Source organism: Ambystoma mexicanum, chromosome 7q, assembly GCF_040938575.1.
Source record: "Ambystoma mexicanum isolate Mex_15411 chromosome 7q, UKY_AmexF1_1, whole genome shotgun sequence".
Classification (NCBI taxonomy): domain Eukaryota; kingdom Metazoa; phylum Chordata; class Amphibia; order Caudata; family Ambystomatidae; genus Ambystoma; species Ambystoma mexicanum.
Window position 1 is genome coordinate 310,724,017 of NC_090941.1, and position 17,127 is coordinate 310,741,143.

The window sequence follows — 17,127 nt, forward strand, 5'->3', positions numbered from 1 at the left end:
TCCGGTCAGTCACTTTCTGCCAGGGTCGTAATGAGGGCCAATGTGTGCAATGTGAAGTCAGTATTTGAGCTTTTTTAAGGGTGGCAAGTACAGGGGTGTTACATCTTACTCGATATGTTATGTAAGATTGTTATGTAATTTTAAATATTTTGAAGAGATGCTTGGAGGTGTGTACAAGCTGGCTCATTTTAAGTTTTCATGATTGCATCAGTTCATGTTTTAGATTGTGTGTCTAGAGGTCTCATTTTGTACTTCTAAGTAGGCGATACAATTTACATGATGTTACTTTGTGTGCAAAGTCGCACAAAGTAAATAAAATTGTGTCTATTCTTTGTGTGTAGGGGAAGCGCAGAGTGTTGGGTCGCATCTTTTAAAGCATAGCTGTATGGTTAACAGTGAGGGAACACGTGATAGTCTTTCAAAATACACTTATAACTTGAGCTGTCTCTCCCACAATACTGACTTGTCCCAAGACGAGGTGGATTTGAGTTTTTGTCAAAGGTCACATATGTTGCGCAAATGGTATAGCCAAGAAGTATTCGCACAAAACAGTGGAATGGTGGATTCTTTAAGGAGACAGGTGCAGAAGTTTAACACTGGACTTGATATGGTACGTAACACGTCTTATGTATTGGTGGAAACCATCACTGTAACTGATGGCATATTCTGATTCTATATTCTTTCTATTTAGAGGCATTATGGGAACGCCTACCAGGAGTTCCTTGCCCCTACTGACAGTCTCTTAGTGTGTCGGTCCAGAAATATGGGCACCTGTAGCAACGTACAGGCACCCTTTCTGGACTGCCACACTAAGAGACTGTCGGTAGGGGCACGGAACTCCTGGTAGGCCTGACCTGCCGGGAATTCAGGCCCCTACCGCCAGTGTTTTCACTGAAGCACCGACACAGTTAGCAATTTATCATATTTTTAGCTTTTTTGATAACACTGTTGCCTACTAAGGCATACATTTCTTTAACCACTATTAAACACTGCATAGTAAGACCCCATTGTGTGTTTGTGGGTGTAAAAAAAAGTATCAGCAAACAGGTTGGTGCCTCTGCAGCAGCTCTTCCTTCAATACCATGCAATGTCAAAGGCAATAGTTTGGACTTTTGTATGTGTTCTGGGAAACACACTTTGCTTACAAAAAGTGAACTGCTTTTATTATTTCAAAGAAACACACATTGTCAAAGGCCATAGTTTGGACTTGTGTATTAGCACTATAAGCCACACTTTGCTTATAAAGTAAACTGCTTAGATTGTTTCAAAGAAACACGTCTTGTCAAATACCATAGTTTGGTGTCTTTTGTATTAGCACTACATACCACACTTTTCTTATAAAGGGAATTGCTTTTATTGTTTATAAAATCATGACATCATCTATACTATTGTTAGGGGGGACCCCCCCAGGCAGGTCGAGCCATGCTTGGAGCCCACAGATGCAAACTTGTGGAAGGCCTCACTCCTTCCCTTTGCCCAACCAAGAATGCCAGGTCCACACAAGAGGCAAGGTACTATTGAGGTTTATCATAGTCAGCAAAACAGAGGGATCACATGCAAGAAGGAAAGTTCATGCATCTCTCAGAGAACTCTGGCTCGCAGGCCAGTTTTCATGACCTATGATGTCACAATTGGCATCTGTCTCTGGAACCTTCCCCAAAATCCTACCTCCACTCGGGATAGGTTGCAGAGTGGTACGGCTCATATAGGAGCCTATAGAGACATGATGTTACTGGACAAGGCTGTGTCAGGTGTTATGCTTGGACCATCCCAAAAACGGTTACCTTGAAAATGTTACAGTGAGAAGGCCCCATGATTGGCCAGTGACCCCCGTCATCCACCCCTGTGGTACTTGGTTTTGATTGGCTGACCAGCGAGCCCCCAAGCCATGGACAACCAATGTTCCCAGTCCGCTGGCCACCTATGAATGGTACATGTGTAATTATGTGTCTGCAAGGTGCAACTTTGTGTCAGCATCATAACCGCGTGTGTGAGCAATAGCTGCCTTGAGAGTGTTCCGTTTCCCAACACAGAACTGTAACGTGCATGTATCAACTTTGTTGCAGCCATTGTCTGGTTGGTGAGACAGTTTGCTCTTCTCAGCCACCAATTCATTGGCAGCTCCTCAGCTCGGTCAGATCACGTGCTTGGAGACCACGTTTGTGAGCTCGGGTCTCTGAATTATTCTGTATTTTGTCAGAGAGCACACCTTTCCTGCATCCAGTGTTACTTTGGTTCAATGTGAGGAATGTCATTTGCAACATTGCGACCTTGGCAGTGGCTTTGTTCTTGCCGCTGTAGTTCTGCTTGCATAGCATTCGGTGAGGCTCGGGGTCTCTCTGGGTCTGTTGTGGCCTACTAGATTTCCTAAGCCATAGCCTGGCTTCTAGTATATGTGCCTTCCATGGTGTCCATAGGTTAGTGCGTCATAGCTGACAGGTCCCTTGACTGCTCCTGTCATACCATGAGGTTTTTTGCATGTAAATATCTGCAAGCATTTAAATGAGTCATTCTTGCTTCTTGCTTTCTCGCGGTGCAACGTGCAGACAGTATGAGGATGTCACTGTCCTCTAACTCAGAGAGCTGTATGCCTGTGTTCTTTGTGTAGTTATTTGTGTGAGTGTTCAGAGTGTGCAGGTAGCATGTGTGCTTCATGTCTAATGTGGCTATGTCAGTGTGATGTCTCTAGCAACTCGCGGCATGGCGTCTTGGTGCTTTAGTCGGTGCTGTCCATGTAATTGGCACCAGCTCCATCATGTGCCTCTTTGTTCACTCTGGGGAAGTACTGCTGCTGGGTTGGAGGGCCTGCTGGGAGGGTACCTCTTGTGATAGCTGTCCATCATAGGAGCAGTGGGAATTGGTCTGAGTTCATATCAACGGCAGCCATATTGTCTCTGGTGCTTCTTCCTGTTGGTTGGTCTTTCGGGATGGGAGGCATATTCTGACTTTCCCTCTTCAGTCCCCCCTCTGGTCAACTGGTAGACTACACCACCATTGTCAGTTCCATAATCTACCAGATACCACACTTTCTTTATCCCAGCCAGGTGTCCATAGTAGTTGACACGATCTTCAAATTACCACTACATGTATACACATTCGCCTTCAGGTTTGTAGTATACCCACTTCCCTACGTACTTCTTCAGGTTGCGCAGGTTTTCTATCTTCATTTCTGGCGGGAATATATCAGATACTTCTATCTGTTGTCTCTGCCTCTCTCTTTCTTTGATGATGTCATCCATTTGCTCTCCCTTTTTCAGCTTCATAAGTAGTTCTATTCCCACTACCTCTTCTGCTGTCTTCTAACATCTTCCCATGCACATCTTTATTCCAAACAGTGATGCTGTTCCCAGTATTAGTCCTCCAGCCAGTACTTTCAAGCCATTAGCCAGCCAGGAGGGCATCCATGACCAGAGGTACGCGAACCAGCTCTTGTCCTTTTCCGTCCCACTTGCTTCTTCTTCCATTTTTGCTTGCATGTGGGCCAAATGGGTGACTGCGTCTGACAGTGTTCCATTGTCTTCATCATTGGCAGGATTGAATGTGCAACAGGAACTTCCTATTTTCGCGCAAACACCTCCTTGCATCGCTGTGTGGAGCTCTAAGACATATCCAACCTTATCGCTCTGAGCTCTTCTTTTATTGATTTGAACCCATTTACTGGCGAATGTATGGTGACCATCAGTTCCCAGTGGGTAATTTGCAGCCATTTGGCATTTGCATACACCTGTAACCAGGAAATAGTGAGGCAAAGAACATTTGTGTCCAGCTGAACAGTCTGTGCGAGGCTGGTACTTTGTCCAATGCTGCTTCTGACCTCCCCCATAAGTAATTTCCCTCTCTTTTCACCATGCTGAGTGTCTCGTGCTGGTTGGCATTCTGTGGTTGGCCAGTTACAGGAGTGTTGACCGGTCTTTTCTTCCTTCTGGTTGATTGTATTTTCGGGACTTCATTGAGCTGAATGTCTTTCCTTGGTACCACTAAGGAGGGCATGTTCACATGTGCTAGGGAGCATATTCCTCCCAAGTATGTTGGTAGCTTGTTGTATGCCTTTGCTCCACAGGCCCAACAGTGATCCATCAGCACAGCTGTACCTGTTCCCATTTCCGGGATCATTTCTATTCTTTTGCATCCAACGTTTTCTCTTACTTCTTCTTCGCTATTGTGTTGGTAACAGAGGGCTGGTGTGGTGAGTGGAATTATTGGCATAGGTCCAGCTTCGTTATCTACCCATGTCACAAGTTTTGTGCTTCTGTCCCACTCCTTGAGGCATTTGTCATTTTCCTCTTGTATCCTATTCACTGCTGCTTTTGCTCATGTTACTGCTTTGCTTTCCACTACACCATCTACCCAGCCATCATCTGTATAGACTTGTCCATAGATCAATATTTGTGTTCTTTCCCAGCATCCTGGTTCTCCTCCTACTTCTCTCGCGCTCCACTTGCATGGTAGGTATTGCAAGGTTATTGTTTTAGTTTCTCTTTTCTCAGGTCCTTCAGTTATGTACTGCAGCCCCTTAGCAAAGTTGCCAAAAGTTGTCTATCATTGGTAATGTTTTAATATCATTGTCTTCATATGGGAAGGTTGTCTTAGACATCCATCTTAAGGTCACAGATTTCCCTTGGAATCTTCCGCGTCTTTGGAACATTGCTAGATACATTAGGCATTGTGCTGTTGCTGTGGGAATTTCTGCTGCTACGAAGGTCCCGGAAGCAGTCATGGCATAGGGGATCAATGAGCAGACATAGCAGCTCTCCCCGGTTGTATACCTACCAATTTTGTACATGTACTTATACCAGATGTTGTTTGTTATGCGTGCAGTGTCTGTAAGATATGTTTCTACCCCCTTCATGTCTGCACCAATAGTGCACTTACCACTCCTTACCTTCTCGACAGTGTTGTCTGTACCACCTGACACAGTAGTCCGTGCAGCTTTGGCCGGAAAGTGTTAGTGTGGGATACAGCAGAGACATGCAAGCAAGATATAGCTGCCACAGGGCAGTGGCTAAGATCCCAGTAGACAGTAGTAACCACACAGTAGATAACTATTTTTATTGCGTTCACCATCATTACTTACGCTGCTGTTGTTCAATTAATGAAATGATAAAGTTGCCCACCTGAAAATCACGATAAAAGGCGTTATTATTTTATTATTTGAAAGTATTATCCAGCTCTGCGTACTAAATAATCATTAAGTGCCGAGGCAAATATCTGTTCACAAATCTTCTGTATAGAGGATGTCAGAGTTTGGGTAGGACAGGATATGCGCTCTGCTCAAGTTGTGGGTATACTTGGGCTATGTATTCTATGAACCCAAGGTAGTACATTTCTGGTTACTGAGCTCTAAAATGCCTATGTCTTCTTACAGCGGGGACAAATTCGTTGGAGAGTGCTTCAGGGTGATCAACTGGGGGCAACATCAAGGAATTTCTACCACTTGCGCTTTTCTTAACAATTTACATCAACAGTCCCAGAACCCTGCATGTGCGAAGAAGGAGATAGGTTAAGACAGTGTTACTTGTAGTCGGTAGTACGAGCAGTGCATGTGGATGGCAAGCTAAATGATATTGCTACAATCCAATGTTCCAGATCAAGGGAGTTGATTTGGGAAGGGCAGGATAGGGGCAATCATTCTTCACTGATCTATCTATTTTCACCAGTGCTGCTGTGGGAATTTCAGGGACTTGGGAGCGTCTGACCATAGGATGGCCAGTAGTCTCTAGTTCATTGGAGTTTGTTGATACAATGTTGGCCCTGTCGATTTCTGCAGCCGCACATTGGGGTGAGGTTGATGCTTTATAGGGCTTGATGTTGTTGGGTATTTTGTATAGATCTGGGGCCTAGCAGTATTTTCTTACCGCCAAAATGAAAATAATTCAGTAATAATCACTGTTTGCATTCAGATTAGATTTGGTATATAGTACTATAGTATACATACATTATTTCAGCACACTGATACATTTAGTGGTATACATTATGTTGGTATGCGTTATTGGTGGTATTTATGGGTGAGCATAAATCCTTTTTTTTATATATGTGACCACAATATCCAGAACCCCTTATTTCTGTTTAGTTTGTTCGTGTGATCACTAGAGAGACCTCAGGCTTGCATTTCAGAAACACCACATTTCCAATTGGAGTGCCACCATGGGCTGTTCTCACTGACTTATCTACGACAGCAAGCTATATGTGGTATTTATCACCAACTTATTTACGTTTGGTGAGCTATGTCCAAGGCCTCTCTTTCTGCCAACTCATAGACCTTCGGCAGCAGGCTATTTAATTTTGTTATTATTATGTTCCATTCAGAAAACACACACACTCATACACTGAATGGATTCATGCACACAGCTACCGCCATGTCTTATCTTTTAGTAACTTTTAAAAATGACAATTGCACTGTGCAAACATCTTCCCATATTACCAGTGTTATAATGATAGATGCACAAAGGACAAGATAAAAATGAAACACACTTCCCGCCTGCTTTCAGATAATTTTTTTTGTATTATAAAACTTGCATTTCAACACAAGCTTACTTTTTTTTACAGAAATAAATGGAAAACTCACAGTAACAACATTATCTGTAACAAAATGAAAAGAGAGTGGCGAGGAACAACAATTCAATTTGCAACGTTAAACATGTGGTTAAAACACAGGAATCTCCTCTCCTACTCTGACTGAATATTTTCGCACACATACACACAGCCCCCACACTTCAGCGAGATAATTACCAGGCTTGTTCAGCATGTAACTTCTTTGGCTGGTCGCCTTCTGGAGGGGTTCACCCAGCAAGGACAAGCATTTGCTGTCGCTCAAACTGGGACTTGTTGACTGGAAATCCCAGTCTCTGTAGCAGTATTGAATCTGCTTTAGGAATCAGGCATCCCCAGATATCAACCCAGTCCTTCTCCGAGCTGTGTCAAGATGTCGTCTGCCTAGCTTCTTCCCCGAGATTATACAGGAAAACTCTGGTTACCTCCTACCAAAGGATCCTAACCAATACAATTCTATCATGTCCTATCCTCCCACTGCACACAATAGAAATCTTTTACAGTAAGCAACTGTAACAAAACTGATTTCCTGCTATTTGAATCCTTGCTTCCTGCAAATACTGTGGACAAAGCAGCACAGAAAAAAAAATCTGGATTCGCGTTTAAAATGACTTTCAGAGGCTGCCTCATTTTGCAGTGGAGAACACATTATTTTATTAATGAGTTAGCATGTTCGTTTTTTGTTAATGAGGTTAGTTCATTAATCCTGAAATGTGTCTCCTGCAACAGAGGTATTTCAGGTAAAAGAAAATATGCTTTTAACTGTGAAAAAAAAATTATTTGCATTTTATATGTAGAAATCGTTTTTGACTGCATAGCCTGTTTTCATTTACATGTCCATAGGTTGCACTGGCAACACATGCCTCGCTATACCACCTTATATCAATGCACCAAACCCATGCAGTGGCGCTGCACATCAAAAAACATGCTATACATTGATCCTGTGCAGTGGTGCTGCGCTCTGTGCTCCCACAACACGCTAAACAATCCTACAATGTCCTGCTGGGGGTTCCAGACAGACTTGGTTCCAGACATTCCTGCCTGTTCTTTCTTCATTTTGGAGCATGATTTGCCGCTCCTACTGCCATCACTCTGCCTCCTAGCCTCACTGGACCTTTCCACACCCTTTCAAGGTAAGCCTGGCCTTTGCAGACATTCTTTGTGCCTGAAGCGCATTTCTGGGCATTTTCTCTGCAAAATGATGTCATCTATACTCCGGATGCAGGACGAGTGCAGAAGCGTAATCTCTCGACATGGATGCAACCCATTTCTTGGGTATTTCGTTTTCTATGTGCATTGCACACTATTTTCAATGTATGCTTTTGGCCTTTAAAGATGGCTGGATTATTTCAATTGTGCTGCTTTGTTGTGTGGCCTGGCCCTGACTCCACTACCATTGGCTGGGCGGCCTTGTTATGCCAATCAGCTGAACCAGGGGGTGGGAGCCGGCACCAGACCACGAAGGCCAACATCGAGGGCTGACCTCTATTCCTGCCTGCTCGCTCTTCATTTTGGAGCATGCTTTGCCACTCCTACGGCCATCGCTCTGCCTCCCAAACTCACTGGACCTTTCCACACTCTGCCAAGGTAAGCCTGGTATTTGCAGGTATTCTTTGTGCTTGATGCGTATTTCTGGGCATTTTCTCTGCAAAATGATGTAATCTACCCCGGATGCATAATGATTGCAGAAGCATAATCTCTCGACATGGATACAACTCATTTCCTGGGTATTTCGTTTTCTATGTGCATTGCGTACTGTTTTCAATTTGTGTTTTTGGCCTTTAAAGATGGCTTGATTATTTCAATTGTGCTGCTGTGTTGTGTGGCATGTCCCTGACTTTCTCTCCCATTGGCTGGTTAGCCTTGATAGGCCAATCAGTGAAACCGGGAGGCAGGAGTTGGCACCAGACCATGAAGGCCCACACAAAGGCCCCTGTCAGCTACCTGTCTGCTACAGGTACACTACCTCCTTGGTCGCCTGTGATGATCCTTCTCATCCAAACCTAGGCACTCACATTTGTGTGCTGCTGCCTCCCTGCAACATGGGGTAGGCACCATGTATCTTACTTATTGCTGGTCTCTGCATTTGTCTGCTGCTGCCGCCCTGCAACATGGGGTAGGCACCATGTATCTTACCTATTGCTGGACTTTGCATTTGTGTATTGCTGCCGCCCCGCAATATGGGGTAGGCAACCTGTATCTTGCCTTTTGCCGGACTTTGCATTTGTGTGCTGCTGCCACCCTGCAACATGGGGTAGGCACCATGTACTTGCCCAATGATTTGACACTCGCATTTTTGTGCTGCTGCTGCCCTGCAACATGGGGTAGGCACCATGTATTTGCCCACTGATTTGACACTAGCATTTGTGTGATGCTGCTGCCCTGCAACATGGGTTAGGCACCCTGTATCTTGCCAATTGTTGGACTTTGCATTTGTGTGCTGCTGCCGCTCTGCAACATGGGGTAGGCACCATGTATTTGCCTACAAATTTGACACTTCCATTTGTGCGCTGCTGCCGTCTGTAATATGGGGTCAGGCGCATTGGATGTAATAACCTGTATTTCTCTTTCGCACTTTGCGTATTATCTATTACCCGTTGCATGCCTTGTAATGCTGTAATACACCTTGTACGCTTCCTTTTCTGTTACCTGAAGCACTGAAACTTAAAACCTTTTAAACTAAACTAAACTAAACTACTTGCCCTGTAGCTTTACAGTCCAGTCAGTTACAGCCTCCACAAGGTGGGAGCCGGTGAAAAGGGGCATGTTCCAGCGCTGAGTAAAATCTTTCAATAGTGCATAATCTCCTATTTGAATTAGTGGTTGCTTGTGTACCTCCTGATTGCTGGTGTCTTCTTGTGCATTGTCTTCCGGCCTCTCCTTTATCTGCTGCATCTGGCGAGAGATAAAAGAAGTGCTAGAAACAAGTGAAGTTAGGTATTCATACATTTCCTGTCCTAACACATCTGCTACGTTCTCGCAATCCACCAGGGCCCTTATGGGTGGAGCCAATGGCAGGTGCATTCTTCATCCTGTCACCACCTTGTGGGGCGTTAAATGGTGGTCGGACCGAGGTTTGTTGCGCAATTCGAACAAGGCTAAGGACACACAGTGGAGCCAATTCTTCTTGGTGCTCTGTTGAGGTTTGGCAATGCACTCCTTCAGGAGGCCATTGAGGCTTTCACACTTTCCGTTTGCTTTGAGGTGGTACGCACAGGCAAATTTGTGTTTTATTCCTAACAGGGCAGTGATGTGCTGGAACATTTCATTGGCAAAGTGAGGCCCATTGTCAGACCACACGACTTCACAAACGCCCCACCTTGGGAATACTTCTCGGTCCAGGAATTTTTCAGCTCGGAGGACATCAGATTAGGAACATGGTCCAGCTTCTATCCATCTCGAGAAGGGGCATGCCACTAAAATCATGTAGCGGTAGCCTTGACATACTTGGATCATGTCCACGTAGTCAACATGGAGTTGTAGAAAAGGGCCTTGAGGTCTTGGTATGGTTCATGTAACCACTCTCAATGTGTGGCCAGCAGTAAACTGCTGGCACATCAAACAGTTGCTAATAAAGTATGTGACATGGGCGTTCAGGTTGGGGCAGAACCATGATTCTCCAATGCATGCTGCATTTACCTCTTTCCCTGTGTTCATGGGGTGATGCAATTGCTCTAGGGCTGTTTTCAGTAACGCAAGTGGCATGACCTTTTCCCTGTATTGTTTTGCTGCCATAGGGCATCGGTAGGGGACATTGAACATCCTCTCTTTACCCAAAGTTCCTTTTTATCTTTTGGTGCAGCTGCCTGCAGCTCCATTATCTGTTTTTCTGGTAGATGAGTGTATCCACCCTTTAGTAACATCTGTCTCACCCCTCCCTCCTTTTGCTTTTGCTTCTGCTTCTCCTTCAAGTCCCTCAATTCTCAAAAATATGATGCTCATTTTGCCTGATAATCTGCGGATTCATTACCCCTTGAGATTGGATCTTCCCCATTTGTATGTGCTTGGCATTTTACCAATGCCAAGTCTTCTGGGTATGTTATTACTTCTATGGGTTCGCCTAGTAGCAGAGCATGCTGTACTGGGGTCCTGTCTGCCCTCCTGAACCCTCTTCTGAGCCATCTTGCCAAACCCAAATGTAGTGTGAAGGTGACATAAGCACTATCTGGGTAAATTGTCACCCTCTTCCCTTGACTATTTTGTAGTGCCAATATTAGTGCTACTAGTTATGCAGCTTGTGCTGAATAACAAGGAGGTAAACTAGCACTCTGTACTACCTCACTTGTCCAATCTTCCTTCAATCTTATCAGAGCCACTCCAGTTCTCCTGATCCCATCAGTTTGATCGATAGTTGTTGTCCTGTCAATGTACAGTACTTCTCCCCACTCAAGTGCATCTTCCTCTACCTTGCATGTTTCAGTGAAGAACTCAATGTTTTCTGTACAGTTATGAGCTCATTCTCCTGGTTGGTGAACATCTGCTATGAATTGTGATGGGTTCATGTTTTTACATCTCACTATCTTCAATTCTGGTCTGGATAATATAATTTCATACCCTGATGCTCTTTGTGTTGTCAGTGTGCTCTTTGGTTTATGCAGTATCGCAAAGAGGGCATGCTCCACATAAAGGGTTGTTGTGCACCCCATTGTTATTGATGAAGCCCTTTCTACTGTGCAAGCAGCAGCAGCCAAGTGTTGTTCACACGGAAAGTGCCCTTTCATTACTGGGTCAAGTTGTCCACTGTAATAAGCCATTTGCTTATGGCCCATGCTTATCATTTGGGTCGGTACTGCGCTAACACTGGGGCTGTGCTTATTGCTTCCTTCAGTTCATTGAATGCCTCAGTCATTTCTCTTGTCCAACCCAGTGGCTTTGCTCCCTTTTGTGCTTCCTTAAGAGCTGTTAGAAGTGGACATGTGTAATAGCTGTAGTCAACTATCCATGCTCTGCAGTAATTATATAATCCGAAATCCGGATTTTCTGCAGTTCCCTTACTGTTTTAGGCTGTGGAGTGTTCGGTATTTTCTGTGCTCTTTTTGGGGCTTTGTGTCTCCCATCTTTTGATATAAGATGCCCAATATATAGTACTTCCTTTTGAAAATAATGGAGTTTAGCTTTGTCTACCTCGTATCCTTTTTCTGCTAGTACTATGAGTACATGTACTGAATATTTTCTGCATTCGTCCTCTGTTTTGCTACAGATAAGTATATGATCCACATATTGCAAGATGGTGCTCTGCATCTGGATATTTCCTAATTCCATCTGTTAAAAATGTATGGTGACTCGCAGTACTCTTGTGGTAAATTAGTGTGTTTTCTTTTCTGGTTATGATACATAAAGCTGGTCAGATCTTGTGAGCCTGGGTGTATGGCACTGAGAAAAAGGCATTTTTGAGGTTGATAACAGTGAAACGAGTTGCTTCCACTGGGATGCCACATAGGATCGGTGCAGGGTTTGCTGCTACGGGATATTCTGCTTCGACAATGTGCTTAAGAGGGTGTAGAACTTGGATAAAGCGCCATACCCCCATCCGCCTTGCATGCAGGGTACACTGCAGTGTTGCATGGAGATTCTGATGGTATCAACATGCCTCTTTCATTGAGGGCATGGATTGTCTCATCTGCCTCTTTTGTCAGTGGGTATTGTTTCACCCGAGGTAGTATTGCACCAGGTTTCAGTTTTATCTTCAATTCCCCTATGCTTTTTATGCTCCCCACATCATAGGGACTTTTGGTCCATAAGTTGTCGGGCACCTTGGCCAGGTCCTCCTCCCAGAATGACAGTGCCGCTTCTAGTGCCATTGCCATTTTCTGTGCAATCTCCCTGTATGTGATGTGTAGCCAGAAGCGCACACTCATTTCCAATATCATTTCTGCCTCGCTTCTGTCTTCTGAAAATAGATCCTCATCTGTCACTTGTGTTCATCTGCGCCCTTCTGCTATTGCAATTATTGCCCTCCATGCTTTCCTTTGGTCATCTATTGCATGTACTGCAATCCAATCCTGTCTTGCCACAACCCCTTCGATATCTATGGATACAACTGTTCCTTCTTCCTCATCTGATGGTGTCTGTGGTCTGACTAAGTACTGACCTGGTCTCCTCCATACCTTCTGTGAAATCCCTGACAACAATCAAGGACCATGTCTGCCCCATACTGGAACAACTCAGGGTCAGTTGGCTCACCCCTCTGTACTCTTTTACCACAATATCCCTGAACAATTTGTCTTACAGTGAGCATATGTATTCCTGGTGTGGAGCATATTATACCCTTGTCTGTGAATGAGTTGGTCATGTTCAGTCTGCTCATGATGTCATGTCCCAATATGTTCACAGGTGCTTGTTTAGAGTAAAGTAGAGGTAGAGATAAGGTGTGATCTTCTATAGGTAAGGAGATGTTATCAGTAAAGGGAACCACGTCTTCAGCCCCAGAGAATCCTTGAGTGTATATGGCATCGCTTGAAAACGCAAAAGTCCCTTCCCGGATGCATGACCTAGTCACCCCAGTGTCAACAAGAAAGGAAAAAAAATGTTGACACCTATCGCCACCCTTATACGAGGTTCTTCCTCAATATTAGTGATGACCGGCAGGATGGGACAAAGCAAGTTCATCTGTGGGCTGTCGTATTGGGGAAATAGGGATAACACGTTCCCTTTGTAAGGATTGTTCCCCCACTATGGTAACTCATCCAATCCTTTGTACTGATACCATTGCTGTTGTATCCATGGGTTCTGGGGAATGGGTGTGTATTTGTGTTAGCTACGGGGCAGTGTGCTGCCATCTGAGGCACTGTCATTTGGGGTGACGCTGTCATGGGTGGTGCTTTTTGGGGCAGCACCTGTGGGGGAAGTTGCATTTGTTGCTGAGTGTTCTGCACCTGCCCATATTGTTGTGATGAACCATGAGACACGTCCTTTCTGGACTTCCTGGTCCCTGACCCATAGGGGCTTGCACTCAGCAGTACTCCCAACATGGCTGCCGAACACGGAACACTGTTTATCATTTTCTGCGCTGTACGCATTACATTCTATAAAGCAGACACGCCCCTGCGGCCCTGCGCGTCTCAACGCTACCGCTTGCCGTGGCTAGACGTGTGCTGCTGTAGTTCACTTGTGCTTATCCTTTGATTCCTGGTTCCCGGTTCCCCTAAATTCTTCCTCCTTCATTCCCCCTCTTTTTGTCCTCTATTGCATCCCAGATCTCCATGCACTCGTCTTCGGTGTGCACTCTTTGCTGTTTTCCTTAATTTCCTCGGACTTCCCCGGACATCTGAACGTTCCCAGGAGTCGGAAGGCTCAATGCACGCTTTAACCCGAGGACCTACACACAGGGTTATACAAGATCCGAAATGTGTGAAAGAAGACTCCATCGAAGAACTCCAAGAAACAACATAGACAGGTGAGAAGGGGGGAAACCTGTTACAATTGTTGAATGTCTGGAGTGTAGTGGTCATTCTGCCCTCCCTGGTACCTTTGTTCCCCCCAACCTTATTGCACTTCCCCTGTTCCTACATGCACTGGAAATATGTCCTCGCTGTCCGCAGGTCCAGCACTGGGGTGACTCCCTTGCTTGCCAATGGTATCCTCCTCCCCCTTCACCAGGTCCTTGTGAGATTTGCTGTGTGTATCCTCAAAACCCCCCTGTGTATTGGTGTGATGATAGTCCTAATCCCCACCCCTTTGGATGCCTCCCCTTCCTCAGAAGCTCTGTTGATAGCCACCCCTCCCCACGTATCCTCCTCCCATGGATGGCGCGTATGATGGCATAGTATTGTATTGCTGTTGTGGTTGGACCTGAAGCTGTGGCTGAGAAGTCAGAGTCTGTGGTCCGGGGCTTGTTATTAGAGCTCCTTCTAGTGCGTACTTTGACAGTTTCCGTTGAACTAACTTTACTTCGTCTGCCTTCTCCCTTCTGCTTTTTGTTTCATTTTCTCTTGCCATAACCTGCAATGATGCACTATGATGAGCTGTGTTTCTGGCCAGGCCTTTGCCTCCATCCCTACTAGTTTTTTCGAATTCTTTTGTACTGGCTCAGGCAATTCTTGCACTAAAATGTGATATAACATTGCAATTGTTTTGTCCACGGCTCTCGAGTTTCGAGGTGCTAGAGCTGTTGAACGTCTTGAATGTTATTGACAGGATCCTCATCGTCATGCATCTTGCATGATGTAATAGCTCCTATGTCTGATGTATCAGGATATTGTGTCCGCAGTGCCTGCCATACTGCGGCTCTGCAGTTTACCAATGGTGACCTGTTGTGTGCTCTGTTTTGGGTAGTCACCCCTGGTAGCCCGACCGATTCCAGTCCAGATGTCATCAGCTGCATCACCCAGTATGGAGGCCCGCAAACCCTTGATGTCACCCACTGCCAGCCTGTGCTCTGCAGTTATTTTTTCCATCTCATAAATCCATTTCCCAGCTCCACTTAGTGAGGGTAACCTACACTTAATGTTTTCCTTGTATGTGTGTTTCCAGGGAATATGCTGTTGTCTCGTCCCTCCCCTTCCCAATAACAGTATCTGTGAATATGCAGCCCTTTCTTCCGGCGTCCGTCTGTACTGCCTGATCTGGATGGGCCCTCTCTCGTCCTCAATGTCTGCACCTATGTATATTGGCTCTATTGCGTGTATCTGTGATGGTGGTTTCTTCGCCCATGATACTTGCCCCCTGCAGCAGGAATGTCCCCTGGATTGTGCATTCATTGCCCCATCCGTTCCGTCCCCTGGGAGGTCCCTAAGGTGGCTGTTGTAAGGCGTTTTGGGGGGCTACCCCCCTGCCGGGTTTTGTGTTGGTTCGTTTGCATCGTGCCCCCCACCCTTCTGCTCATATGTCCTGCACTCCCAGGAGGTCCCTTCACCAGTCCTTGGTAGGTAGAGTGTGTTGGGCCCCCCTTTCCTCGTCACTATTGCCATTGCCATGATCAGAGTCGTCGTCCATGTCACTATTGAACCCATTTGAAAAGCTTTGTTTCTGTGTGATTAAGTTGGGTTTATGTGATGCATAAAGAACAATTTCCATTAATTTGCATGTATTCTCCTCCTCCCGTACTCCCAGGCGTGCCGCGCCTTGTCCTATTACCATTCCCTTGTGTGCACCTGCGCTCTCCTTTTCTCTTTGTTTCTCCTCATCTCGCCTTTTCCTTTCCAATTCCACTTTTATTGATCACTTACCTGTTCCACTGCCCTCACGTCTTCACCCTCCCAATATTGTTCCCTTCTCCATCTTTCCAACCTCAACTGCTTTAGCCGCTTTTCTTCATACTTACCTGATGCCTCCAATATTATTTACTTCCTCCATAATATCCACTTCCATATCACTTTCATCTTCTCCCATCTTCTCTATTCCCTCCTTCCTCTTTTCCATCTCCACCAGTTGTCTTTCCGCCTTCGTCTCTCGCTCTCTCTACAATGTCTGTTCGCTCTCTTTCTAATGTTGCCAAATGCTCTCTCCATCCCTGCTCCCGCAACTCCAGTTCCTTTGCTAATTCTTGCTTCTGTTCCAGGTCCTCCTGTTCTAGTCTTGCTCCCTTGTCCCCTTGAGGGTGCTCCATCTCCTCCTCCCCTGCCTGCCATGCCCTTCCACAGCACCTGTGCCCGAGCTCCAAACTTTCTATGGCTTTCGTTGCACCTTCAGCTTCCCCCATTGTGGCCCCTTTTAGTATTAAAAGTATATGTGCAGCTATCCATTCTTTTGGTCATATTCCTGTAAATTCCCCTCCTCATCAAGGTTGGAGCCGCCGGCCGACTGCCCTATTCCTCGCAGTTGTTCACTTTGGGGGTGGTTGTATGTAAGGTTTGAGTAACCTTCTACTGCTTTTAGTTCCCTTAGTGGCTATATCCGCTGTTCATCCTCCGCGTCGTCGGATATTACGCTATGCGGTGAGGGGGATGGAAGGATTCAATCCCTCTTCCCCCTTCACCTCCCGCAAACTCATCATCCATGGCCTGTCCTCCTGGAACATATGCCACAGTTCAAATATTTCCATGTGGTTAGCTTTTTCTTCCCCTTGTATGTGCTCTGTAAGTGGGTCAATAGTGACTGTAGCACGTCTTTGGATAAACTGCTGTTAGGCGGCCATGGCCTTGCTATCTCCCCTTCCGTACTCTTAGACCACTGTACGCTATATTTCACTATCTTGTCTTTATTCAGGGGCAGGGTTTTGCAAAGATGTTCTATAGGTGTTACTGCCCCCCTATACATGATTCCCATCCCGCCGTATGAATACATAGCAACGTTTATCTGTTACCTGACCTCTAGTCGAGGTTTTCGATATTCTGCTGTCAAGGAAGGAAAAAGGGTTTATAGTACAATCTTTTGGTACTGTACTTTCGCTACGAGCCTCAGCGGCTCTGCACCTTACATGGCGGGTGTTGCACACAGCCCTGCCTACACTAGCGCTGGTGTTGTCTGGCACACCACCTCAAATGTGCAGAGGCACCTTCCACACACTGCCGCTTGTTCACTCGTGTCCAATCCCAATTCCACACTGCAAGCTCCTCACCTTTACAACACGCTGTCCTATGCACCAACCTATGGGTGGCGTCACCAAGATGAAGTTTGAACAGATGAATATACAATGTG